The 26,431-nt window shown below is 41.9% G+C and overlaps 1 protein-coding gene and 1 long non-coding RNA gene across 3 annotated transcripts in view; one reads left to right on the top strand and one right to left on the bottom strand.

The window, feature by feature from the left end:
- On the bottom strand, positions 1-26,267 carry LOC139160919 (uncharacterized). 2 transcript variants are annotated; one of them, XR_011558037.1, is made up of 3 exons: positions 26,161-26,267; positions 14,579-14,651; positions 1-99 (listed from the first exon to the last, which is right to left on the bottom strand). It is a non-coding gene; the product is annotated as an uncharacterized lncRNA (long non-coding RNA). The 2 variants fall into 2 exon arrangements; XR_011558036.1 differs by lacking the exon at positions 26,161-26,267 and adding an exon at positions 25,574-26,070.
- The window catches only part of CPEB4 (cytoplasmic polyadenylation element binding protein 4), a 72,549-nt gene continuing 71,722 nt past the window's right edge, over positions 25,605-26,431 (top strand). The window contains exon 1 of the mRNA XM_070739394.1: positions 25,605-26,090. The gene's annotated coding sequence lies outside the window, so the exon portion shown is untranslated. The remainder of the gene's footprint in view (positions 26,091-26,431) is intronic.

Genomic DNA, 26,431 nt, shown 5'->3' with positions numbered 1-26,431 from the left:
TATTTATTGCAAGGCTCCTTATGGTTGCTGATGATGTCAAGGCAGAAACAGTTCCCATAAGTTCCTTCTGATAGCATTGTCACATTATTTGTTCTTTTCCTAAAGAGTAACACAAGGGTTAAAATTAATTGCATCCACATATGTGCAAAAGCACTTTCTTCTTATGAATTTCAGCAGTAGGTCATGCGCAATTACAGCAGATGAACTGCACAAGTGCAGAAAGTATAAATGAATGTACAATCAAGCTTACATTGAGTTGCAAAAATATTACAGTTCATTGGATGGACATCTGGACTTGTATGTTTGGGATACATAAAAATGCTATAAATTTAACTCATGAATAAACGCTACATTTTTGCAACATTACTGGCTAAAACCTCTATTGTCCTTCCCAAACCATATAGTTTCCTTGGTTTTGAAGGCAACAGCAGCTGTATTTAAGTACAGTAAAACCTTGTCTTACGAACTTAATTGATTCTGGGACAAGGTTCGTATGGTGAAAAGTTTGTAAGATGAAACAATGTTTCCCATAGGAATCAATGGACAAGCCAATAATGGGTGCAAGCCCATTAGGGAAATCCAAAACATTAAGGCTTTTTTTTTTTAAACGGCGGGCAGACGAAGCTGAGGCGAATGGAGTAGGGGAGGGACAGATAGAGGTGGCAAGAGGTGGCAGTTGCAACAAAGCAAGGCGAAAAGAGCCTCTCCTGAGCTCCGCAAGTCCCTGCCTCCCGTTTCCCCCCCCCTCTGCTCATCTCCCCCACACCTTTTTCCTCTCTTGAGCTCCATGAGTTTTTGCCTCCCATTTTTGTCCACCCCACTGTACTCATTTCCCCCATGCAGTTTGGAAGGGGGAATTTGTCGCTGGGATTCAAAGCAGCGCTGGCAAAAATGAAGGGAATCTCAGTGAGGGGAGCCTCAGGGAAATCCCAGCAATGCAAGAACGGGGCGCTTCGGGGCATCCCAGCAGCGGCGGCTCGGGTTCGTAAGGTGAAAATAGTTTGGAAGAAGAGGCAAAAAAGTCTTAAACACTGGGTTCATATCACAAAAAGTTCTTATGAAGAGTGGTTCATAAGACGAGGTATCACTGTATTTATTTATTTATTTTATTTATTTATTACTTAGATTTGTATGCCGCCCCTCTCCAAAGACTCGGGGCGGCTCACAACATGTAAAAACAAATCATAAGCAATCAGACAAATTTAAAATATTTAATATTTAAAAAACCCCATATGCTAACAGTCACACACACAGACATACCATGCATAAATTAAACGTGCCCAGGGGGAGATGTTTCAGTTCCCCCATGCCTGACGGCAAAGGTGGGTTTTAAGGAGTTTACGGAAGGCAGGAAGAGTAGGGGCAGTTCTAATCTCTGGGGGGAGTTGGTTCCAGAGGGCCGGGGCCGCCACAGAGAAGGCTCTTCCCCTGGGGCCCGCCAACCGACATTGTTTAGTTGACGGGACCCGGAGAAGGCCCACTCTGTGGGACCTAATCGGTCGCTGGGATTCGTGCGGCAGGAGGCGGTCTCGGAGATATTCTGGTCCGATGCCATGAAGGGCTTTAAAGGTCATAACCAACACTTTGAATTGTGACCGGAAATTGATCGGCAACCAATGCAGACTGCGGAGTGATGGTGAAACATGGGCATACCTAGGTAGGCCCATGACTGCTCTCGCAGCTGCATTTTGCACGATCTGAAGTTTCCGAACACTTTTCAAAGGTAGCCCCATGTAGAGAGCATTACAGTAGTCGAACCTCGAGGTGATGAGGGCATGAGTGACTGTGAGCAATGAGTCCCGGTCCAGATAGGGCCGCAACTGGTGCACCAGGCGAACCTGGGCAAACGCCCCCCTCGCCACAGCTGAAAGATGTTGTTCTAATGTGAGCTGTGGATCGAGGAGGACGCCCAAGTTGCGGACCCTCTCTGAGGGGGTCAATAATCCCCCCCCAGGGTGATGGACGGACAGATGGGATTGTCCTTGGGAGGCAGAACCCACAGCCACTCCGTCTTATCCGGGTTGAGCTTGAGTCTGTTGACACCCATCCAGGCCCCAACAGCCTCCAGGCACCGGCACATCACTTCCACTGCTTCGTTGACTGGGCATGGGGTGGAGATGTAAAGCTGGGTATCATCCGCATATTGATGATACCTCACCCCATGTCCTTGGATGATCTCGCCCAGCGGTTTCATGTAGATGTTGAATAGTAGGGGGGAGAGGACCGACCCCTGAGGCACCCCACAAGGGAGAAACCTTGGAGTCGACCTCTGGCCCCCCACTAACACCGACTGCGACCGGCCAGAGAGGTAGGAGGAGAACCACTGAAGGACAGTGCCTCCCACTCCCAGCCCCTCCAGCCGGTGCAGAAGGATACCATGGTCGATGGTATCGAAAGCCGCTGAGAGGTCAAGGAGCACCAGGACAGAGGATAAACCCCTGTCCTGGGCCCGCCAGAGATCATCCATCAACGCGACCAAAGCGGTTTCCGTGCTGTAACCGGCCCTGAAACCCGACTGCTGGGGACCTAGATAATCGGCTTCTTCCAAGGACCGCTGGAGCTGGAGTGCCACCACCTTCTCGACAACCTTCCCCATAAAGGGAAGGTTGGAGACTGGACGGTAGTTGTTAAGTACGGCTGGGTCCAGGGAGGGCTTCTTGAGGAGGGGGCGCACAAGCGCTTCTTTATAGAGTGATGGAAAAACTCCCCTCCCCAAGGAAGCGTTGGTAATCTCCTGGGCCCAGCTCCGTGTCACCTCCCTGCTGGCCGAAACCAACCAGGAGGGACACGGATCCAGTAAACAGGTGGCGGAACTCACAGCTCCGATGGCCTTGTCCACTTCATCAGGTGTCACCAGATCAAACTCTTCCCAGACAGGTGGACAAGTACGTGCCCCAGTCACCTCGACTGACTCGTTGTCAGTCGACTCTGTTTTACAATTGGAGTCGAGGTCGGCTCGGATCCGAGCGACTTTATCAGCGAAAAACGTGTTAAAGTCCTCGGCACTACTCTGTAAGGGCTCCCCAACTCCCCCCTGGTTAAGAAGGGAGCGGGTCACCCTAAACAGAGTGGCCGGACGGGATTCCGCTGATGCAATCAAGGCGGCATGGTACGCGCATCTTGCCGCCTTGAGCGCCACTTTGTAAGTCTTAATAAAAGCTCTTACAAGTGTTCGGTCAGATTCAGACCTACTCTTCCTCCATCGCTTCTCTAGACGTCTCTTCTGGCGTTTCAACTCCCAGAGCTCCTCGTTGAACCATGGAGCTCTACGGGGTCTAGCACCTCGGAGAGGTCGCAAAGGCGCAATCCGGTCAAGAGCCTCCGCTGCGGCCTTGTTCCAGGCTTCCGCAAGAGACTCTGCCGGACTGTGGACAAGTGCCTCTGGTATAACCCCAAGCGCCGTCTGAAAGCCCTCAGGGTCCATCAGGCGTCTGGGGCGGAACATCTTAATTGGTTCCGCCTCCCTGCGGGGAAGGATTGGAGCCAGGAAGTCAAGCCGTAGTAGGAAATGGTCTGACCATGACAAAGGCAGCGCATCTAAGCCCCTTAGTCTCAGACCATTACTCAGTTGCTCAGAGAGGAATACCATGTCAGGTGCGTGCCCTCCCTCGTGAGTCGGACCCTGAACTACTTGAGTCAGGTCCATGGCTGTCATGGTGGCCATGAACTCCTGTGCCAACCCAGAGGTTTCGCCGAGTGACGGCAGATTGAAGTCCCCCAGGACAATAAGTCCGGGGAACTCCACCGCCAACCCGGCTACCTCCTCGAGTAGCACAGGCAGGGCTTTTGACACGCAGCTGGGAGGCAGGTACGTGAGAAACAAGCCCACCTGAACCCCTAAGTCCAACTTCACAAGGAGGGACTCGCAACCCGCAATCTCCGGAGCAACGAGCCCACGCAGGCCAAGGCTCTCCCTGGCTACAATAGCCACTCCTCCCCCCCTTCCCTGGGGTCGAGGTTGATGCCATATCTGAAACCCAGCTGGGCAGATTTCCGAGAGAGGAACTCCTCCCTCCGGGCCCAGCCAGGTTTCAGTTACACATGCCAGGTCGGCCTCCTCATCCAGGATTAAATCCCGGATGAGGAGAGCTTTATTTACCACCGACCTGGCATTGAGCAGCAGCAACCTGAGCCCAGGGCCAGAGTTACACTCATCACCAGTGCCCTGGGTTGAGCTCACGGAGCCGGAACAAGGAATAGTTATTAAACAGCGATCCCTCGTTCCCCTGGAACGGCTAACTCCGTGGCTCCCGCCATATCTACCTCTCCCCAGCAACACCGGGATATTCCGACCCTCTGCCACCCCAGAGATCGATGCCCCCTTCCCTCCCGCCTCTCCAGCGTCAGGTGGGCCAAATAAATCATTCATACTATTCCCATTTATCCCATAACCCCACCCACTCCAATCATCCCACTCATACCAATCACTCCTCCCATACACATTGTTGCACCCACCCCAGTTATACATCAATTTAACCCCCCCCCAGTTAATTTAAAATAGATTAATTAGAGTAATAAGTTAATATAAAAGTGTAAAAAATATATTAAAAATTAGAATATCAATATTAAAACACCATTTATATTTTAAAAAGTGACAAAAATGTATTCCAATAATATAAGCACAGTTTTTGACACACTGCTAACTTCTATATTATTCCTCTCCTTTCTTCTATCCCCCACCCCAAGTTTGACTTCTTAGGCAACAATGTTGAGTTATATATGTTATATGGCAATCAGGAATAAGATCACAAACCATGTAGTGTCTCCACAAAATGGGAAGCATGCACAGAATCTGTCTTCAATCTGCTACCTCTGAATGAGTTGAGACCAGAATTTCCAAATTCTTCAGGCATAAAGATAGAATGGGAATTTACAGACAGTTTAATGTCAAGATATTTGAAGTGTATGAAGCTTGGGAAGGATTACAACTTCAAAAGACACGCATACACATTTGTGCACTAAAAGGCATACAGTTTGAAATGCTTTCCTATTTCATTTTCTCCCCACAGAGCTAAACATACAGCAACCTGACAAATAACCCGGTCTATAATAGAGCAACCTAAACCCTGACCTTTAAGTCATCTAGAGGGGAAACACTGGAAGAAACTTTTTATATACCATTTTATAACCTTCTCTGCTGACATCACAATGTTTGCCCAGCAACGTTCCTAGCATTTTTTCTTTATTATGCTTCATAACAAACAGAGAGTACATAATATCTTCATAGTCATTTGAGCAAACGCAGAACCTTGTTGGGCCTGGCAACCTGACAAATGGGCAATTATAGCCCAACAAATGAAATCTGTTCCACCAGAGATTTTGAAGACACGCAGTTTGCAAAACATAGGCAGAGTCAGAACATTATGGCAACTTGAAGAGCTAGACAATATGTTCAAAGAGAAGTTAGCACCTAGTCGTTTTATTTTCACATTGTAGATGGACTGCTCGTACCCATGGACACATACACATTTTCTTAATACAGTGATCCCTCGATTATCGCGAGGGTTCCGTTCCAAGACCCCTCGCGATAATCGATTTTTCGCGATGTAGGGTTGCGGAAGTAAAAACACCATCTGCGCATGCGCGCCCTTTTTCCATGGCCGCGCATGCGCAGATGGTGGAGTTTGCGTGGGTGGCGGGGAAACCCCATCTTCGTCTGCTCGCTGCTGCTGCGGCCGCCCAGCAGCTGATCTGCTCGGCAGCGCAGCAGCAGCGAGCAGACGAAGATCGGGGTTTCCCCGCCGCCCACGCAAAGGGGAAACCCCGGCTCCTCGCTGATGCCCCCGCTCGCCCGCCCGCCCGCCGCCCACCAGCAAGAGGGGGAGAGATAGAGAAAGAGAGAGAAGGAAAGAAAGAGATGAGAGAGGGAGGAAGAGAGTGTGAGAGAGGAAGAAGCAAGATAGAGAAAGAGAGAGAGAAAGAAAGATGAGAAAGGAAGGAAGAGAGTGACGTCATCGGGTGGGAAAAATCGCGATATAGCGTTTCGCAAAGATCGAGATCGCGAAAATCGAGGGATCACTGTAATTGCACAAGGCAAGTAAAGCTGCATTGGCTGCTGATCTGTTTCCATACACAATTCAAAGTGTTGCCATGCCCTACATGGCATCGGACCAGACTACCTCCGAGACTGCCTTCTGCCGCATGAATCCCAGCGTCCTGTGAGGTCCCACAGAGTTGGTCTCCTTAGGGTCCCATCGACCAAACAATGTCGGCTGGCGGGACCTAGGGGAAGAGCCTTCTCTGTGGGGGCCCCGGCCCTGTGGAATCAGCTCCCCCCAGAGATTCGTACTGCCCCCACCCTCCTTGCCTTCTGAAAAAGTTTAAAAACTCATCTTTGCCACCAGGCCTGGGGTTGTGCATGAATGGTAATGATAGCTTTTTTAAAATTAAAATTTTAAGGATTGTTTTAATGTTTTCTTAATTGGATTGTTTATTACTATTTTCTTTTTTTTGTATATGCTATGAGCCGCCCTGAGTCATCGGAGAGGGGCGGCATACAAATCCAATTAAATCTAAATCTAAAGCTTAATTCTGATGTAGCAGATAGGCAAACCTAATTGAGTCAAATGCTCAAAATATTTCTATTTATATGTGCTGAATTTTATAAAAATGAGGAAGAAAATGTCTGTGTCCTGTTCTTTCCTGAGCTGAGTTATAATACAAACTTGTTGGATGGATATGACACAGTGTTTATTTGGCCTTCTGATAAATGAAATGCAGCAAATGAATATCAGAGCAAGTTCTATATATGCCACATAAGCACATGCCACACATATTTTATTCCTTACAAGGCAAGAAGTGCATTATAATATTGTGCATGGTTGATTGGAAAGCTGGAATAAGGGACGTAGGAGGAGCATAATGGGAATTATAAAACAACTACACTTGACTTCAGTAATAAAACAGGATCTAAACTAGTTTCTCGCTTCTGGCAACAAAGCTGTGGTAACAAATAATGTTGCATTTCAAGTACATCTGGTCTGGTGATTTCTTCCCACATTTGACCTGTGTACTACATACGCTTTAAACAAAGTTATTTCGTATAGTTATTGAATGTTTGACAATAACATACTGATTTCCTAATGAAGTACACATTGAGTTTTTCAAACTCAACACTTTTCAATTTGCTTAAGACCTGATACCTTATTTACCAAATTTGGGCAGGATAATCAAGCAGAATTTTATTTTAATATACTGTAGCTCTATTTCTTTATTTAAAGACACATTGTATCTCATTCTCTCTTATACATGCACACACACAGAGGGAGTGAGGAGGGAGATGAGATAGATAACCGAAGCACTGTACTTTAGTAGAAAAGGTCATACAATGTTTCAAGCTTAATCCCCAATATCTCTAGGTAGGATTGATTTATTTTTTATAAAAAACCTGCTGTTTGAGAATTACAGAACTGCTGCCAATCATCACAAACAATTTTGAACTAACAGATCAATGCACTGACCTCTAATTTTTAAATGAACAATATGAAAGAAAACTGAGATAAAAGAACAGCAAAACATCAAGGTCTAAGGCTTTTAAATATATTTTGGAAGTCACCATTACTGCAGGTGGAAATACAATATAGCGATGGCGAACAACTACATTTCAGCAAAATTTTAACTTCTGAGAAATCAGCTTTTCATTATGATTTTCACATTCCTTTGGTTCTTGTTCATTATTATATACATGTTGCATACTTTCTCTAGCAAAAATATCTGCCTATTCTGATCTGATCCAGTTCCTTCAATAAAGCAATACCATCAGCTGGGATTCAAACTTAATATTAACCGCTCTAAACTTGACTGTAAAAAACATGACTTTAACAATCGAGTTGTCGAAGCGTGGAACTCTTTACCGGACTCAATCGTGTCAACCCCCAACCCCCAACATTTCTCCCTTAGGCTATCCACAATTAACCTCTCCAAGTTCCTAAGAGGCCAGTAAGGGGCGTACATAAGTGCACTGGTGTGCCTAACGTCCCCTGTCCAATTGTCTTTCCTTTATGTCATATATCATACATATTTTCTTCCTCTCATATACTTTCTCTTCTATATTACATATTATCTTTATATATACTACCCAATGTCTATTCTCTTCCATATGTATTGTGTATTGGACAAAGAATAAAAAAATAAAAACTAAATAAATAAAAAATAAAATAAATAAAATAAAAAAATAAAATAAATAAATTAAAAAAATTTGGAAGCGTGCCTTCTCTGTAGCAATGCCGGTACTCCGGAATGATTCTTCTGAGATTCAAATAGCTCCCAACCTACCATTGTTTTGAAGGGCCCTGAAGACCTGGCTCTTTACCCAAACTTTTTAGTGAGGGTGACTGAAGCTTTGATAACTTGAAGGTTGACTCAGCCTTCCATCCTTCCAAGCTGGGTAGAATGAGGACCCGGATTGTGGGGGCAATATGCTGGCTCTGTTAAAAAGTGTTATTGCTAACATGTTGCAAGCTGCCCTGAGTCTAAGGAGAAGGGCGGCATAAAAATTGAATAAATAAATAAATAAACCAACAAACAAATAAATAAATAAATAAACTTGATAACTTGATGATGATGAAGACAACGACATGGGTGTACTGGGTGTTTTTATTCCAAACCAAAGGATCTAGGTAGGGCCACACTGTCATATTTCAGTAACCCCAGTAACTATTTCCTAAGCTAATTCTATTCACATGTCTATTCTATTCACATAGCTCCTATCTATTCTGTGATGATAGGAGCTTTGTACTAATATTGATGCCAGAAGGCAGGTCTGATTGCATACGTTCAACAGTTTAAAAAGGAATAGTCAATAATTCCTGTATACTTTGTTAGCTGAAGCTAAGGGGAGGAAAAGGTCGAAAACATTTCAAGGACTGCAGGTCAATCTATCACAACTTAAAAACAAAACAAAACTTACTAGGAATAAATATTGGGAGACTGTGACTAAGGAAGCCCAGTGATGGTCCAGAAGGTTATTAGTGGAAACTAGGTAGAACTCATCTATACTTGCATATTACAGTTTATCTTTCCTTATCACAAAAACATCTCTGGCTTTCCAGTTTTCTTTATCTTGTGTATTCTCACCTTGCAATATATAAAAGAACTGAAATTACCAATAATCATTACATAAAGTTATTTTTTATGGCAACAGTATGCAGCCTTGCTCTGGGGACAAACTGGCAGTGAAGACTGCCATATAACTAATTAATGGCACATTGCTAAGCATTTTTCCTTGGAAATAAAAACCATTATGTGCAATGGGACTTATTGTGTGTTTAAGATTGCAGAGAGGAAAATAATTGTCAGTTCCACTACACTTAGTGAGAATTAGGTTAGAGTAAACATACACAGGGTGAGGCTTTAGGAAAGCATAATTTTAATGTCACATTGCAAACACAAAGTGGACTTTAAGCATATATTTAAGTCTTAATGACTTCTGAGACTTACATAAATGTTTTAAACCTGGTTTCTTTCTCAGTGGAGGCTTTGAAAATATTTCAGGGTGACGAATGAAGGAGTGGCCACTTCTATTAGATAAATACAAACCATCAGTTTTTCAGCCACTAACTAGAATCAGAAGACACTTGAATATTATACCTCCGGGACCGCCTTCTGTCGCACGAATCCCAGCGACCAGTTAGGTCCCACAGAATTGGCCTTCTCTGGGTCCCATCAACTAAACAATGCCGTTTGGCGGGACCCATGGGAAGAGCTTTCTCTGTGGTGGCCCCGGCCCTCTGGAACCAACTCCCCCCAGATATCGGAGTTGCCCCCACCCTCCTTGCCTTTCGTAAGCTCCTTAAAACCCACCTCTGTCGTCAGGCATGGGGGAATTGAGATATTCCCTTCCCCTAGGGTTATAAAAAATGTATGCATGGTATGTCTGTATGTATGATTGGTCTCTTAAATTGGGGTTTCTTTTTAAAATTGACTTAAATATTAGATTTGTTTATATTGTTTTATTACTGTTGTTAGCCGCCCCAAGTCTGCATACAAATTTGATTAATAAATAAATAAAATAAATAAATTATAAACATAGCCATATGAGCAGCTTATTTTTTTTTCACTTAGAGAGTGAATGAATGTCAATGTAACCTTTTTTTTAAAAGGTTCTTATTTCTTTATGCACAGGATAGCCATATTGAATTTACTTCATATACTGTATAACTATTAATATTCTACAAGATAATTAAGATATTTTTTTATTATGAGTGTCTATTCTGGTTAATTCATTAAGAGGATCTAGCATCTCAGAATGCCTCACAGTGACTAGAAAGGCACTTAGGTAAACACCAAGAGCAGGGTATTTTGTAGTTATCCAGTCTGAAGTTTTATAGGTTTGAAAACACTTTTCAAGAATTCATCTTACTGGGAAAGCCCCTAGAATTCTGAATCTTCACCAGTACCGGGGCTAGCAATCCGAAAAAAATGGCTTGCACAATAAATTTTGCAATAGTTAATACAAAAATAGGAACGCCTTAGTTTAAATGTGAAGAAACTAGCATAACAAGTCTGGATAAGGCTGTAAATCTGGCTGTTTATCTGTTCATTAAGGAAGATGCAATTACTGTATAGAAAAACATTGTCTGCCACCTAAAGAATGCTATACATTCGGTTTAGTATAAAGATATAAAGCCGAGGTGGCACACCAGGTAGAGTGCAGTACTGCAGGCCACTAAAGCTGACTGTATATCTGCAGGTCTGCGGTTCAAATCTCATCACCGGCTCAAGGTTGACTCAGCCTTCCATCCTTCCGAAGTGGGTAAAATGAGGACCCGGATTGTGCTGGCTCCGTTTAATAAAGTGCTATTGCTAACATGTTGTAAGTTGCCCTGAGTCTAAGGAGGAGGGCGGCATAAAACTTGAATAAACAAATAAATAAATATTTTATGAGATTCTACTTGCCGTAATACCCTATTTTGAACTTTTGCACCAGGGATAGGTTCTGACCTACCTCACTGCCAGTTCCTCATGTGCCACGTGGGCATGCTACATGATTTATGCACCACACATGCACAGTGCTATAAACCTAGCTTCTGCACATGCACAGAAGCAAAAAACAGCTTCTGCGTGTACACAGAAGCCAAAAAACAAGATGGCGGCATCTTTGCTGCTGCTGGGAGCGCAAATTTGGGCGGGGCATGTCCAGCTGGGCATCACTGCTGGTTTGGTGAGCAGGAAAAAAAATCCTACTTCCAGTTCTATAGAATCGGTCCAAATCAGCAGAAACCCGCCTCTGCTTTGCATTGAATTTCATTTGCATATTATTATACTATTGAATGAAGGATAAAGAACTTAAATACAATGTAGATTTGCTATTTAAGTTCTAAAAATAGCAAATACAGTTAATCTTATAGTTTAAAAAATGCTGGGTAAGGGAGAATCCCGTGGCATTTCAACTTATTCCTTGGGATCATTTTGATGATTGTGTGTTCCATTGAAAAGGAAATAACCTATTATCAAAACAACATTTGTTTGAGCTAAGCAAGAGTTAATGTTGGATGCATAAACCAACACCTTTTAATTAACTAATCAACATGTTTCATTCTTGAACTGGAAGTTATCAATATAGCACATGAAAGAAGAAATTATACTTTTTCAATTTAGATAATATGCAAAAAAGTGCACCATTTGTAATGACCTGCTTTCACTGAATATAACCAAGCTGCAAAGATCTATTATTGGCTGAAAATAGCAGCAGCAACAGCAGTGGCTTACTTTAATGAGATTGCTGGCTCTGGGCCCCAGCTGCTCCATGCAGGGCTGTCCCTTTACTCCATGACCTACCAATATGTGCTGTCATCAGTAATGAGATAAACCTGGTTTCTTAACATGGAGGAAAACTACAAGCCATGTGCTCTTTCTATTAGGGTAGCAGATGCCTAAACTATACAACTTTCCCCCCCACATTGTAATGAAGTGGGGGGGGGGGAGATGGAGCATTAAATATACAACAACTCTTTTCAGTCTAGGCTTTATTGCCTGAAGTAAGCCCTGTAATGTGAATCCCAAAATTTAAATTTTGTCCTTGCAAAGTGCATTGAAGAATAGTTGTTCACATTATATTATGCACATATCATATGCAACAATACAGTTGTATGTCTTTTTCCAAGGCACACCTGAAATATTTTAATGTCATTTGGCAAGACATGGCATTAAAAAGACTAACAAGTAGACATTAAATTTAATTCTGATACTGAGTCCTATTTCTGAGGAACCATGCAAGATTGTGCTGTACCCAGAACTAATATGCACAGTGAAGACTATAGGGTTGGTGCATCGCACTTCCTGGTAAAATGGGAAGCTTCCGTAGAATTAACCAGAAGATTTTTTAAACAAGTATCTGCATGAATATTATCATCCTTAAAACATTGCCTATTTCTGATTCTCAATTATTTATGCATCTGTTTTTATATTACATGAGCTGTTAAACCTGGGGCAGTTTTGCAAAGTCAGGTCATTCTCAAGAAGCACTTTGTGTACAACGAATTTCTTCCATCCATTAAAAGACTTGCAAATAGAACTGCATGTGATACCATTCATTAATATTACATAATTACAGTACTACATCTGAAATACTTCTTTAGGTGCTGGCAGCTTTAAGAAAAAAAGGGAGCAAAAAAGGAAGAAGGGGAAGACAGCATACTCCAAGGCAATGAATTTTATTAAAAGCTTATTTAACACCAGAGTGTGCAACTATCTAATATCTTAATGCAATTGCAGAAAGAAAGTAAAGGCATTTTTATTAAATGACCTTAACACAAATAAATGTACCTGTGAACAGTGTAAATGGTTTATACAAATAATTGTCACTGCAGTAACTGAACAGAGGAGGAAAATTCAGGAAAACAAATTGCTGTTGCATTTTGATTCAGACAAGCTGTCTGTGTGTAAAGGAGCTGACATCATGTTCCTAGGATCTAATCTGCTATAACCTTTTATATACTTGCCTATACTTAAGCAGTGGGATTTGTTCATGAATAAATATGCATAGGATTCCTCTGTAAAACACCTCTTGTGCAGTTTTTGAAGCAAAGACTTTCTCTAAATTTGGTCTGTTCTATATCAGCTTCTACTTGGTTCCCTGGAAATAACTTTGGCACAGAATCTGCTGAGAAGGATCGATAGTATATATTGAACATTTCTTCCTATTAGTTTTGTTTTCTTCATCCTATATGGAAATCCTTGCCCATATGTTGGGAGATATCAGGAATGAGCATGGCTGGCCCCATGACCCTGGTTAATGCTGTATTGGGTGACTTGTGTTCCATAGCTGCCTTTCCCCCATTTTTGCCCTTGTGATTAATTTTTAGGGACTCTTAAGTATGTGCTACATAGCAAAAAAAAAACAAAACACAGAAGAAAGCATGTGATGCAGGGATATCTCAGTTTTAGGTATTTATTTGTTAAATTGTAACTCTTAAATTTTTCCACATCAGCCTTCTGCAACCTAGTCCTAATAATAGAAGTGTTAGATTTTAACTTCCAGCATTCTTAAGCAGCCTGGCCCATTGAAATGAATGTCACTCAAAAAGCAGCTGTGTCTTGATTAGTATTCAAGCACATCAAAGCACAAAGGCAATATATATATATACATATATATCAATTTTTAAATAATAATAAAAAGTATTAAATAATAATAAAAAGTAGATAAGTCAGACCAGTTAAAAGAAACAATGTTAAAAAGACAGTATCTCAAACATGGTACTGTATTTCTTTCTCTTCCCTCCCATTCCATTATCAGCAATCATGGGTTGTTATTGTTTTAAATGCTGCTGTATTGATTGACAAAGCTGAGGATTCGTGGTTTCCTGGGGCCAAATAATAATCTGACTGTTGGAAATCATTTTCCCACTACAATTTAACCCTGTAGTCTAGTCTCATCCCATCACTGGTGCCAGAATAATAGTTATGAGGTTTCTATAACACTGCAACCCAGGCTAGATGATGCTGTGAACACATTATATGCCACTAGTTGTGACAGACACAAAAAAAGTAACCTTCTAGGAAACAATCTCCATTCACCTTGAAAAATGGTCATTAGGAAGCCAACATATATCCCAGATGGATTTTGGTAATTGTGCCCATTATTCTGATGGACACTTTGTACAATAACGTACTATAATTCACTAAGTTGTCTTCACACACTCTTTGCACACAGCATTTTACTCTCAAAAACTTCTTGATAGGATGATATGTGCTTTGCAGCGATACCCATTAATTTTCAATAATTTCTACATTAAACTTCAATAGAATATAATTACAAAACCTGCCTAATGGTGTTATACATTAAGAAATTATAATGCTAAAAAAGTGAATGAAGAACCTTTCAAAACAGAGGAAGATCTACAGGGGAACAGACACAAAGATGAACTCAGAAAAAAACTATGGGTAGACAAGGCTTATTACATCTAGTTTGTACTTTTAAGTTAAATAATCATGTAGTCATCTCTTTATATCACCAGTTTATAAAAAAAATGTATCTCAGTATTACAGAATAATAAAGCATGATGAATGTAGCATTTAAACAACTTTTACATTATAAATGACCCATTTCCCCTTAAGTTAATCATGTGTATTTAGTTACCTGTCTTCTAATATTATGAGCAATGCCACAAAATCCAGCAACTTTAAGTTTAATATTGGAGTCTTCTTATGTGCTGGGGGAAAAAAATTAAAAATATTATTAAAACCCTGAAATTAATCAATGGGTTTTGGCATCCAAAAGTGCCAAATATTTTGGAATTCAATTCTTTTCAAAAATAAATTTAAATATTAATTAAATTGTTTAAAAGGTATTATATATTAATAATAACTGATACCTAATATAGACAATATAACTGTTATATAATAAACTATGTAGCAAGAAAAAATATTAACTACATGCTTAGAAAGAAAATATAAACTGTCAAAAACAAATCTAAGAAAATTAAGAGCAAATTATGAAAACATGATAAAAAATTACTTTAAATTTTTCAGCCAGTATAATCAAGAATCAGGGTTTATGAAAGGAACATATCTAAATAGTATCTGCATGCCACCCATCCTTGTTTCTGACTTGGAAGATTCCAAAGTTAGAAACTTGTTTTGAATGCAAAAGCTAAGCAGAATTCAGAGTCCTTTTAGTCATGATTAAACCAGAATTTTTCATATTTGTAATATAAATTGTAACTGCTATTTGCTAACCAATCAATATGTTCACAGCTACAGTAGTGGTGATAATTTTTTGATTAGCCAGATACTTTCTTTTCATCTGTTTCATTGCTTGGTTTTTTTTATTCTTAAGCAACAAAACATACTTGAAACAGATTAATGATGCCTTAGATTCAGAATATGCCCTTCTATTTTTTAAAATCAGAATCTCTCTCCCCACCTCCACCCCATTTTCCCTTTTTAAAAAAATCTACAAAAACAACATTATATAAAACTGGTTAGGCTAGTCAAGTTGTCAAACAATTATTTAACCTGAGAAGGAATGTTAGCAGATGTTTGATGCTAATGGAATTTGGTAAAGTTTAGGTTCAAATGCAGCTAAGCTTGTTGAATAGTTTTGGGCAGTTTATACTTTTGTGACACATCCTGTCTCATGAAGTGGTGTGCATATGTGTCTCTGTGTGTCTTTTAATGAAACACTAGGTTTCTTAGAGGGAGATAGAGTATGAATAAAACATATTTATAATGGAGCAAGCAAACAATTTTCTCATTCTTTGAGACTTTGTTAACTTTCCAGTAGTTGCAATGTGAAGTCATAGCTCAGAGACAGACAAACTTTTGGTACAGAATGACATAGTCAAACTGTGCATCATAAAAAGCTAAAACACTTAAAAACAGATGACTCCTCAACCAAATCATTATGTGTAATGACAATACCAGGTTCCAATAATGTTTAAGATTTATGAATCCCAAAATTTGCTTTGCATACAGGAACTGAATTTATGATCCTTCTATACAAATGTTTACCATGGTTTTCACCATGAAGCTATCTTCATATTTATATAACTGAAAATTTAATTCCAATGGAGAATAAAATCAGGAAGGAATGCAAAGGTGTTGAAATAATGAATGCCATTAATCTCCCAGAGAGTGGAGAAACGTGTGTTCAGGACACAAGGGAAATTCCTCACATGATGATGTGCTAGGAAAGCTAGTTACCATGGAATGACTACAGGAACAGTAGCTATTAGTCATTATGGATATTTATCTCCAGGAATAGGGACCATAACTCCTTATTAGTTCTTTAGGGAATATGATGAAACTCATCAATTGTGCATTTATTTTAAATGGTTGCTTTAAAAATCGCCACATTATAAACTTATATTTGCTTTTATCACTATGGACTTTGGCAAAAAAACAACAACCCCAAACTCTGCAACAAGCACACCCACATTTCTACAGATATACCTAATATATTCCAGTTTAAATATATGGAATTTTGCATAATGTTGTCCATGTCCATATATTCTAACTGGGAGCAGTTCTAAAAGCAATACTACAAAGTTTATTTTCCTTTGCAAAATGCAGTTTGGATGATAAAATGGCATACTAATGCTATTTACTTTATATATGTACAAACATAAATGTAAATAAAAGTCTATTACTCTGACAGAAGACACATATTATAGCCTTTGCATCAGGTTTCCAGAGAAAAGTTGTTGTACCAGCCACCAAGCTTGTACTTCAGTTTAGCTAATGTATTTGTATTATGTATTTATTAGATTTTTATGCCGCCCCTCTCCGAAGACTCGGGGCGGCTAACAACAATAAAAAGACAATGTGAACAAATCTAATATTAAAAATAATCTTAAAAACCCCAATTTAAAGAATCAATCATACATACAAGCATACCATGTATAAATTCTACAAGCCTAGGGGGAAGGGAAAATTTCAATTCCCCCATGCCTGACGGCAGAGATGGGTTTTAAGGAGCTTGCGAAAGGCAAGGAGGGTGGGGGCAACTCTGATATCTGGGGGGAGCTGGTTCCAGAGTGTCGGGGCCGCCACAGAGAAGGCTCTTCTCCTGGGTCCCGCCAAACGACATTGTTTAGTCGACAGGACCCGTAGAAGGCCAACTCTGTGGGACCTAACTGGTCGCTGGGATTCTGCCCAAAACATCTACTTCTTCACCTAATTTAGATAAATATTTTTATATATCCATTTATTGAATTCAGGTTGATGAATTCCCCATTAAAGATCTGTATTTTAAGAAAAATAAAGAATCATTATTTTGATTTCTATCACTATTGGAGGATTGCTTCATTGATTATGTGACATCATGTCAATGCTGACTCTTAATCATAGTGTTCAGGGGGAAAAAGCAATCCCATAATACTGTATATTATTGGCAAAACCTATACAGGTCAAGAAGCCACAGTCCAGAAAGACCATAGTGAAACAGACGGGCTCCAGGTTGGCATAGGAGTGAGACAAGGTCGTACACTCCCTCTTTATTTATTCAATCTATATGCCGACGAAGAGACACTAGAAGAAATTAAGCATGCCTTTAAAGACTAGAGGAACAACCAATACCCCTGTTATAATGATGAAACTATTTTGATAATAATAGATAAATAATCTGCAAGACCTGATAAGAAAAGTCATAGAACAAAGTGGGGAGAAATGGGATTAAGATTACTACAGACTATAGACAACCAGCCTCAGAACTGTCAGTGAAGATACAAAAGTGGTGGCTAGTGTTTGTCTTTTAGGCTCAACAATGAACATCGAAGGAACCAACAGTTAAGAAATACACTGCAGACTAGCACTTGCTAGAGAATCAATGAAGGCCTGGAAAAGTTTTACATGCCCGGATGTGCACACACCTACAAATATCAGAATTGAATAGGCAGTGGTTTTTTTCCCTTTGATACTCTATGGAAGCAAAACATGGACTGGAAAAAGTAGGTTAAAAATAATATTGACACTTTTACATTTTGGTGCTGAAGAAGATTCCTGAGAATACCACAGATAACCATGAAAACAGACTAACTGACCACCACACAAATCAATTCAGAGTTATACATAAATGTTGAGGTTCAAATTATCATATTTTGGACACATTATATGAATATTTGGCTCTCTGGAATGGTCTCAAATGCTGGGGGAAAGGGAAGGAAAGAGAATAAGACAATAACCATCAGCAAGGTGAATAGACTCAAATTATCACAATGTTGGAAGAATTAGAGGATCAGGTTGGGAACAGATAATCCTGGATAGAAATTAAGAGTCAGCATTGACATGATGTCACATAATCAATGAAGAAATCATCCAATAGTGATAGAAATCAAAATAATGATTCTTTATTTTTCTTAAAATACAGATCTTTAATGGGGAATTCATCAACCTGAATTCTATAAATGGATATAAAATAGTTAATTTAATTAATTTAATTTATTAGATTTGTATGCCGCCCCTCACCGAAGACTCTGGGCGGCTCACAACAACAATAAATATAGTAAACAATAATACAAATCCAATTAATAAAAGTAGAATTAAAACCCCTTAATAATAAAAACAATGTGACACAGTCATACCATTCTCAAGTGCTATAGTCAGAATAGGTGAGTCTTTAACATCTTGCAGAAGATGGGGGCAATTCAAATTTCTGGGGGGGAGTTAATTCCAGAAGGTTGGGGCTGCCAGAGAAGGCTCTTCCCCTAGGTCCCGCTAGATCAGTGATTTTCAACCTTTTTTGAGCCGCGGCACATTTTTTACATTTACAAAATCCTGGGGCACACCACCAACCAAAATGACACAAATTAAATAAATAAATAAATAAATAAATACATACATACATACATACATACATACATACATACATACATAACCCCCTCGTATATACAATCCCATGTAACATCCCCTTATAAATACTGTCAATCATCAATCATCCCTACTCAACTTTATATCTCATTTCTGGGTACTTCTCCTGTCTTTCCCCCTTTTCTCTCTCATGTTTGTCATTTCTCTCTCTTCCTCCCTTTTTCCCTCATTCCTTTTCCCTCTCACTTCTCCTCTTTTTCCATCCCTGTCTCTCTCCCCCCCTTATGTGTGTGTGTGTATACACACTGGAACCATTTCCAAAACCAGTTGAGGGCTGGGGTTTTTTCTCTTTTATTCTTTTCAAAAAGAGGTGTGGGCTGGGGGGCATTTCTTATTATTTGGGTGCTTTTTACCATATGCTTCAAGAATCACCCCCCCCCTCTCTCTTTTGTTTCTCTCTCCTCTCATTCTCTGCCTCAATCATTTCTCCTTTTTTCTCCCCTTTTTGTTCTCATTTCTCTCTCCTTTCCTCTCCCTATCTGTCTCTCTTGCTTTCTCTCTCTCTTGCTATCTCTTTTTCTCTTATTTTCTCTCTCTCTCTCTCTTGTTCTCTCTTATTTTCTTTCTCTCTCTCTCTTTCTCTCTCCCTCCCTCTTTCTCTCTTTTTCTCACTTTCTCTCTTGTTTTCTCTCTCTCTCTTGCTTTCTCTCTCTCTCTTGTTTTCTTTCTCACACTCTTTCTCTCTCTTGTTCTCTCTCTTGCTATCTCTTTCTCTCCCCCCTTTCTCTCTCTCTCTTTCTCACTTTCTCTCTATCTTGCTTTCTGTTGCTGTCACTCACTCTCGTTCTCTCTCCGTTCTTCTCAGCGGAGGCCAGCGAAGGTGATATTCAATGTCGGGAGCGCGCGAGCGGTTGCGCGTGCTCCCTACCCCCCTGCTAGCCGCTCGGAATATTCAAAATAAGAAAAGCCTTCACCGGCGAAGGTTTTTCTTATTTTGAATATTCCGAGCGGCTAGCAGGGGGGTAGGGAGCGCGCGCAACCGCCCGCGCGCTCCCGACATTGAATATTACCTTCGCTGGCCTCCGCTGAGAACGGAGAGAGAACGAGAGTTGGGCCATTTTTTGTCTCCTGCGTTCCGGGTGCGGGAGGAGCCACGCCGAAAGGCAGGAGACAGAGGAGGAGGAGAGGGGGCGGGCGGGGGGCAGCGCCGAAAGGCCGAGAGGGCCGGAGGCACCGTGGGGAGGCAGGGGCGGCCGCGGCTCCCTTCCCTTCTGCTGCCGGCGCCTCCCCGCCCCCCCGCGGGCTGGCAGGGAGATGAGGAGCGCACTTTCGGGGAAGTGACGGTGCTTTGGGGAAGCGACGAGAAGCCATGGGCGCGAGGGGGCCGACTTTCAAAGCAACCTTTGCCGGCCTCCCGTGGGAGGGTGGCAATAGCGGCAACGGCGGCGGGCAATAGCGGGGGGGCGAACCGCCTCGCGGCACACCTGACCATATCTTGCAGCACACTAGTGTGCCGCGGCACACCGGTTGAAAAACACTGCGCTAGATGACATTGTTTAGTCGACAGGACCTGGAGAAGGCCAACTCTGTGGGACCTAATCGGCCACTGGGATTCGTATTTATCTGCCAATCATGTTCTTATATGATTGGCAGATAAAGACATCTGAAAACTGTTAGGAATAAAACTGTAATAGTAAAGAGTTACCTAACAGATTCATTACTGCTTTGCTTTCCAAGAACCCAGTCCTCTGATAAGATATACTGTACTGGTATCCTGTGCCACAAAACACGTGTTTTAATTTTGCTGTGAAAGACTAACAGGACAGTGACTTTGAAAATAAATGGCTTAACGAGGCCAGCATACATGAAGATTGGAAATTCCAACCATAATCTTGTTTTCCAGCATTATATCTAGGGAAATACTTAAAAACCAGTCACAAGCATTTGCTTTGAAGACTTTTTGAGTGAGCATACTGTACTTACGATACAAGTTAAGGCCTCCAAGAAAATGTAAGAGTAATAAATTATGCATAAATTATAACAGGAAAAGTGGTAATATTTTTTAGGATCAGTAGAATAACACTGCTTAGTGGAAGGTAGATTTCAAATGTATAAAAGAAATGGTCTCTGTGAATTTTTCATATAATATCTTTCATATACTATTATGTGAAGTATAGGGGTTACTTAGGCAAGACAACTACAGATAACTATAATTGATGGCAATTACGCCCAGCCCACATAATTATATGTTTTTTTGGAAGTAAATAACAGAAACTCCCAAGTAAGCATGCACTGGATAGTAAGGCAAAACTGTTTCTTGGGAAGAAAGTATGATTGTTGCCCCAGTCTCATTGGATTAGAGGAGTGTTCAATTATTTTGTTATGTTTTCGTAAAAAAAATCTACATAATATATTGTTTAAAACTTAATTATCTACTAGGATAATTGTTTGTTTCTGGTGAAATTTCGGGCATTGGTCTGACTACTTTATGTATAAAGCTACTATTTTAATGCATCTGACTATATACCCATTTTCCTAATACCTCATTATTGGGTTTTTTAAAAATACCAATGCCATAAACTGCTGAGCCTGAGCAAATGTTCATTTTGTTTATCAATACAGCTTTGCGTTCCAGTATAGCCTTAAGGTTAATTGTGACATTTGGTGTCAGGACTATGTGGTATTTGAATTTTTTAAAAAGGAGGACTTTTTCAGAACTGTCTTTAAACCAAATGTTCAGTATGATCTTTTATACGCATGTGGTATTTAAATCTTCACAATTCACTGAAAACATATGGCAGAGTTGAGGGAAACTCCTTCCTGTATAAGGCTTGATGTAGGATATAAGGTTCTTGATTTAGCTTCCTGTGGCCTAGCTAAAGAGCCCCTCTGCAAACTCCAGTCCTCCTAAGTCCGACTGATCTTCCAAAGGAGAAGGGGAGAATTCTGAGATCTTCATGCACAAGAAAGTTCACAGTGATTTGATTATGTGTGTGTGTGTTTATTTATTTATTTAGACTTCTATGCTGCCCAATCCCAAAGGACTGGGCGGTCATTATAAAATGACTTTTGGGTGGAATCTAAGTCAGTAACATCATTCACCTCTGGGAATAATCCAGGAGTCTAATAAACCTTCCCCACCTGAAGTAACATTTTTCATTTGGTTCGATGCAAGATTTTTTCCCCTTTCACTGAACCATAGCACAAAGATGCCTTGGCAATCTCCCCCCCCCCTCCAGTATAAGATTACCCTTTTCTCATTCCCAGACCACAAGGGTGACAGGCTTAAGCTATTTACTCTGGGTTATACTGAAGTTAATGTAGAATTTTCTTCCAACACCATTCAAGGGAAATTTCAAGTTTTGTCAATCTGTTAGGTATTTTTCGTCTATTATCTTGGAGGGAAATTAGTTGACTGACAATATGAACAGAAATAATTAAGGTAGGATAGGGATCAGCAATTGGGCAGCAGATTTTATACCAATATTTTTTTTCTACTGAGCAATTGGGAAAATGGCACTTCAACTGAACTGTGTGGAAAAGGCTAAAGAATGTGTCCTTTGATATTGAATCCTTAATGACTGTGTAGGAAGCTGCCAAAGGTTACTTTGAGTAAAAGACTGTACAGAAACTCTTTCCCATTATTATTATTCTTATTCATTAATATAATAGGGATTTACATTTAAAATCTTCTCCATACAGAGTTTGTATCATCATGTGTGTAATATATGTATGCATATACGCATGTACCAAGAGGAAAATAATATGCCAGGTATTTTTCTAAGTGGGATTTTTTTTGGTATACAGTGATCCCCCGGTTATTGCCTCCCCGACCATTGCGAACAGGGTAATTTGCGATTTTTGAACCCGGAAGTCAGAACACCATCTGCGCATGCGTGCCCTTTTTTTCTATGGGCACGCATGCGTAGATGGCGCCGGGCAGATCAGCTGCTGGGCGGCTTCCCTAGGTCTGCCCCCTCTTGGCTGGCATCAGCGAGGAGTTTCCCCACCACCGCCCACGCAAACTCCTCGCTGCTGCCGCTTCGCTTGGGCCGCTTCCCAGCTGAGTACTCAGCTGGGAAGCGGCCCGAGCGAACGGCTTGTCCGCAGCCTGCCTGCCCGCACGCCCGCGGCTCGCGCGCCCTTCTCCCGCCCACGCCGTTCGCTCGGGCCGCTTCCCAGCTGAGCCCTCAAGCCAAGTGCAGAAGTTCGCCTTTGGTGCTTGGCTTGAGGGCTCAGTTGGGAAGGTGCGCGGGTGTTTTAAAACGTCCCCGCCAACATGGGGGGCTCGCTAGCACCCCCCCAAACCCGGGTTGGGGGTTCGGGGGGGGTGCTAGCGAGCCCCCCATGTCGGTGGGGACGTTTTAAAACACCCACGCGGCTTTCCAATGAGTCCCGAAGACAAACACGGAAGTTTGACGTTTGTCTTCGGGACTCATTGGAAAGCTCCGATCGTTTTAAAACAGTTGCGCCGTTCTCCGCTGACTCCTGGCAAACTTCCCCGCTTTAGGAGTCAGCGGAGAACAGTGCAACTGTTTTAAAACGATCGGAGCTTTCCAATGAGTCCCGAAGACAAACGTCAAACTTCCGCATTTGTCTTCGGGACTCATTGGAAAGCCGCGTGGGTGTTTTAAAACGTCCCCGCCGACATGGGGGGCTCGCTAGCACACCCCCAAACCCGGGTTGGGGGTTCGGGGGGGTGCTAGCGAGCCCCCCATGTCGGCGGGGACGTTTTAAAACAGCCGCGCCGCCCCCAATCTTCGGCTCCTCGCTAGCGCTGCGGAAGTTAAAAACACCATCTGCACATGCGCAGATGGTGTTTTTACTTCCGCAGCGCTACTTCGCGAAAACCCGCTCGTTGCGGGGGGTCCTGGAACGCAACCCTCGCAACGAGCAGGGGATCACTGTAATCACAATGCAAAATTGAGCCGGGGTGGCGCAGCAGGTAGAGTGCTGTACTGCAGGCCACAGAAGCTGACTTGTAGATCTGAAGGTCAGCGGTTCAAATCTCATCACCGGCTCAAGGTTGACTCAGCCTTCCATCCTTCCAAGGTGGGTAAAATGAGGACCCGGATTGTGGGGGCAATAGCCTAGCTCTGTTAAAAAAGTGCTACTGCTAACATGTTGTAAGCCGCCCTGAGTCTAAGGAGAAGGGCGGCATAAAAATTGAATAAATAAATAAATAATAAATAATAAAATTGTGTTGGTGATCCTGTCATAGTCTTCTTCTGTTTGTAATCTTCATATGTTTCCCCATAAAATCCACAACAGGGTGGTAAGAAAAAGTGGAAAAAACTATGTATAGTGATTAGAAGCACTAGGGTATTTATCTAAAAGCTCCTTTGTTCCCAAAAGCCTTCCTATTTTTTCATATCAAATATGACACTTCTGTCTTGGGATATGTCTTGTTAAAAGCATACCTTGGTTATTTATATATAATTTGTCCTAAAAAAGGCCTAATACTTCCTGTAAACAAGAGGTGCTACACCACAATTATATATAATGATAATAAAATCTAAAACTTTTGTAACCTGATAACTAAACATGCTGCAAAACCTGTGCTGAAATATAAGTGATGAACATCGGCAGATGTAACATCCAAGCCATATATTGAGCAACACCACATTACAAAAGCCAAATTAATGACTTCACAGATGTGATTGTTAATTCTGAAAGTATGATCAGTGCAGATATTAATAATAACAAGAGAGAATGGCTTGAAAAGAGGAGAGTAATATTTATAGAATGGTTATTAAATTAACTGTGGTGATTCTTCATTTTGGCATCTTAACAGACAATGTGTTTCGGTGAGGAAATAAATATATGTGATGTCACATAAACAGGCTAGTCCATAGTATGGAAATGCCATGGTTGCCAGCCTTATGCTGGTGTGACAAATCCAGTGCTTTTAAAGATATTAAGCAATATCTTTTGTTTGTTTAAGGTTTGTTCAATAATCAAAAGCAATGTGAAGCCTTCTCAATCTGTTGGGACTTCAGTTTCCATTTCATTGAGAAGCGATGGGTATGAAGATATACTCTATCTGGAGAATATCAGATTGGGGAAATTTGATGAAAGCGAACCAACTAGAAATATTTGGCATACGACTTCACAGATTTTAAGGCCACTGCTTGTACCTGTAAAGTCTCCAAGAGTCGGACAAGACTGAATGGTTAAAACAACAAGCTGTGAATATTATGTTCCTAAGCGGAGCTGTAACTCTATTTAGAGGGTCTATAAAACCACAAAGGAAAATGTCATATTCCAGTCAACCCAAAGATGTTATTTGAAAAGGCAACTGGATTTTCTGGTAACAGCTGTGACCTAGATGACTTGCGAATCTACATAGTCATAGTCCAGTTAAGCATTTATTTAAAAATTAAGGATTCGTCTAAGTCGTTGTTGTCTGAGATCTGCCAGATCACAACATTTTATATATATCCAGAATCTTCTCTGGAGGCTTAAAATAAACTGACCCCATCAAATAAACTGACTTCCAGAAACCATTAGCCAATGAAAAGCTCACGCCTGCCATACTCAAAAATGGCTGTTTCAATCAGACCCAACGATACATTTAACAGACTCTGTGGCTTCATTACCTAACCCAACATGGACGCTCAGCTTCTTCGCTCAGAAAACTGCCCGAAGCAAGAATGGCGGACGCAGCGCCGCCCCATTTGCCCTTATGTAAAAGGGAGGCCGACTCTCGCAGTCCCTCTTCTGGCTAGAAAAGGGCGTCCTGGCGACTGAAGGGAGGAAAGGCGTGGCTCATGCAGAGAAGGGAGGGAGGATGGGGGGTGAGAGCAGGGGCGGAGCTTCTCCCTACCGGAAGTGTCGCGCTGCCTCTCTCCAGCTGGTTGTCATTTCGATCGGAGGCTCGGTCCTGTGGAGACGGCGGCGGTGGCTGAGGCGGCCGGGCCGGGCTGACGCACCGGGCGTTGTTTGACAGAAAATAGCCCAGCGTCTCCGCGTTTTAATTTAAAGGAGCCTCCCTCCCCCTTCCCGATCGACGATTGTTTTTACATGAGGGGCAAAGAACGACGCCGGGAGGAGCCGAGGCGGAGAAGCAGTCGCAGCCCCCGAGGATCGGCAGTGGGAGGAAAGGCAGGACCCCTGGGAACCGCTACCGTCGCCGCCACCAACGCTTCCCTCTTTTCCTCACCCTCCTCCTCCTCCACCGCCACCATAAGAGCCAGCCTCGACTCGGCCCTTCCCTGCGCCTTCGCCACTAAGTGATCCTCGTGACCCTCCTCCCTTGAGAAACCGGCTCCCATGGGGGAGAGAGGAGTCCGGCTCCCCGCCAGCGTCGTCCCCTCCCCGGCGGAGACTGCTCCCCTCCAGAGGTAAAGTCCTCCCCTCTGCGCGGGTAGTGAATGGTGAAAAAAAAATCCCCATTTTGGTGCCAGCTCCTACCTCAGAGAGCGAGCGAGAGCGAGCAAGGGCGGCATCAGACCTGTATTTCCTTCCTTCCCCCTCGAAGAAATCTCACCAGAAGGAAGCCTTCCCCTCCCTTGCCTTAGATATCCTCCCTATACGGATTTGAGCCCAAGCCCCCTTCTCTCGTTTTATTTATTTTTTTTGTCCAATAAATTATTCTGCTGATGGCTTTTTTTTAAAAAAAATGTCTTAATGTATGCTGTCCGGGTATTTTTCCTCCCCCCTCCCTCCCCCTCCAGACACTTGA

This window comes from Erythrolamprus reginae, chromosome 2 (genome assembly GCF_031021105.1).
Source record: "Erythrolamprus reginae isolate rEryReg1 chromosome 2, rEryReg1.hap1, whole genome shotgun sequence".
Lineage (NCBI taxonomy): Eukaryota > Metazoa > Chordata > Lepidosauria > Squamata > Dipsadidae > Erythrolamprus > Erythrolamprus reginae.
The sequence above is the reverse complement of the archived record's forward strand: the minus strand, read 5'-3'. Positions and strand labels throughout refer to the sequence as shown.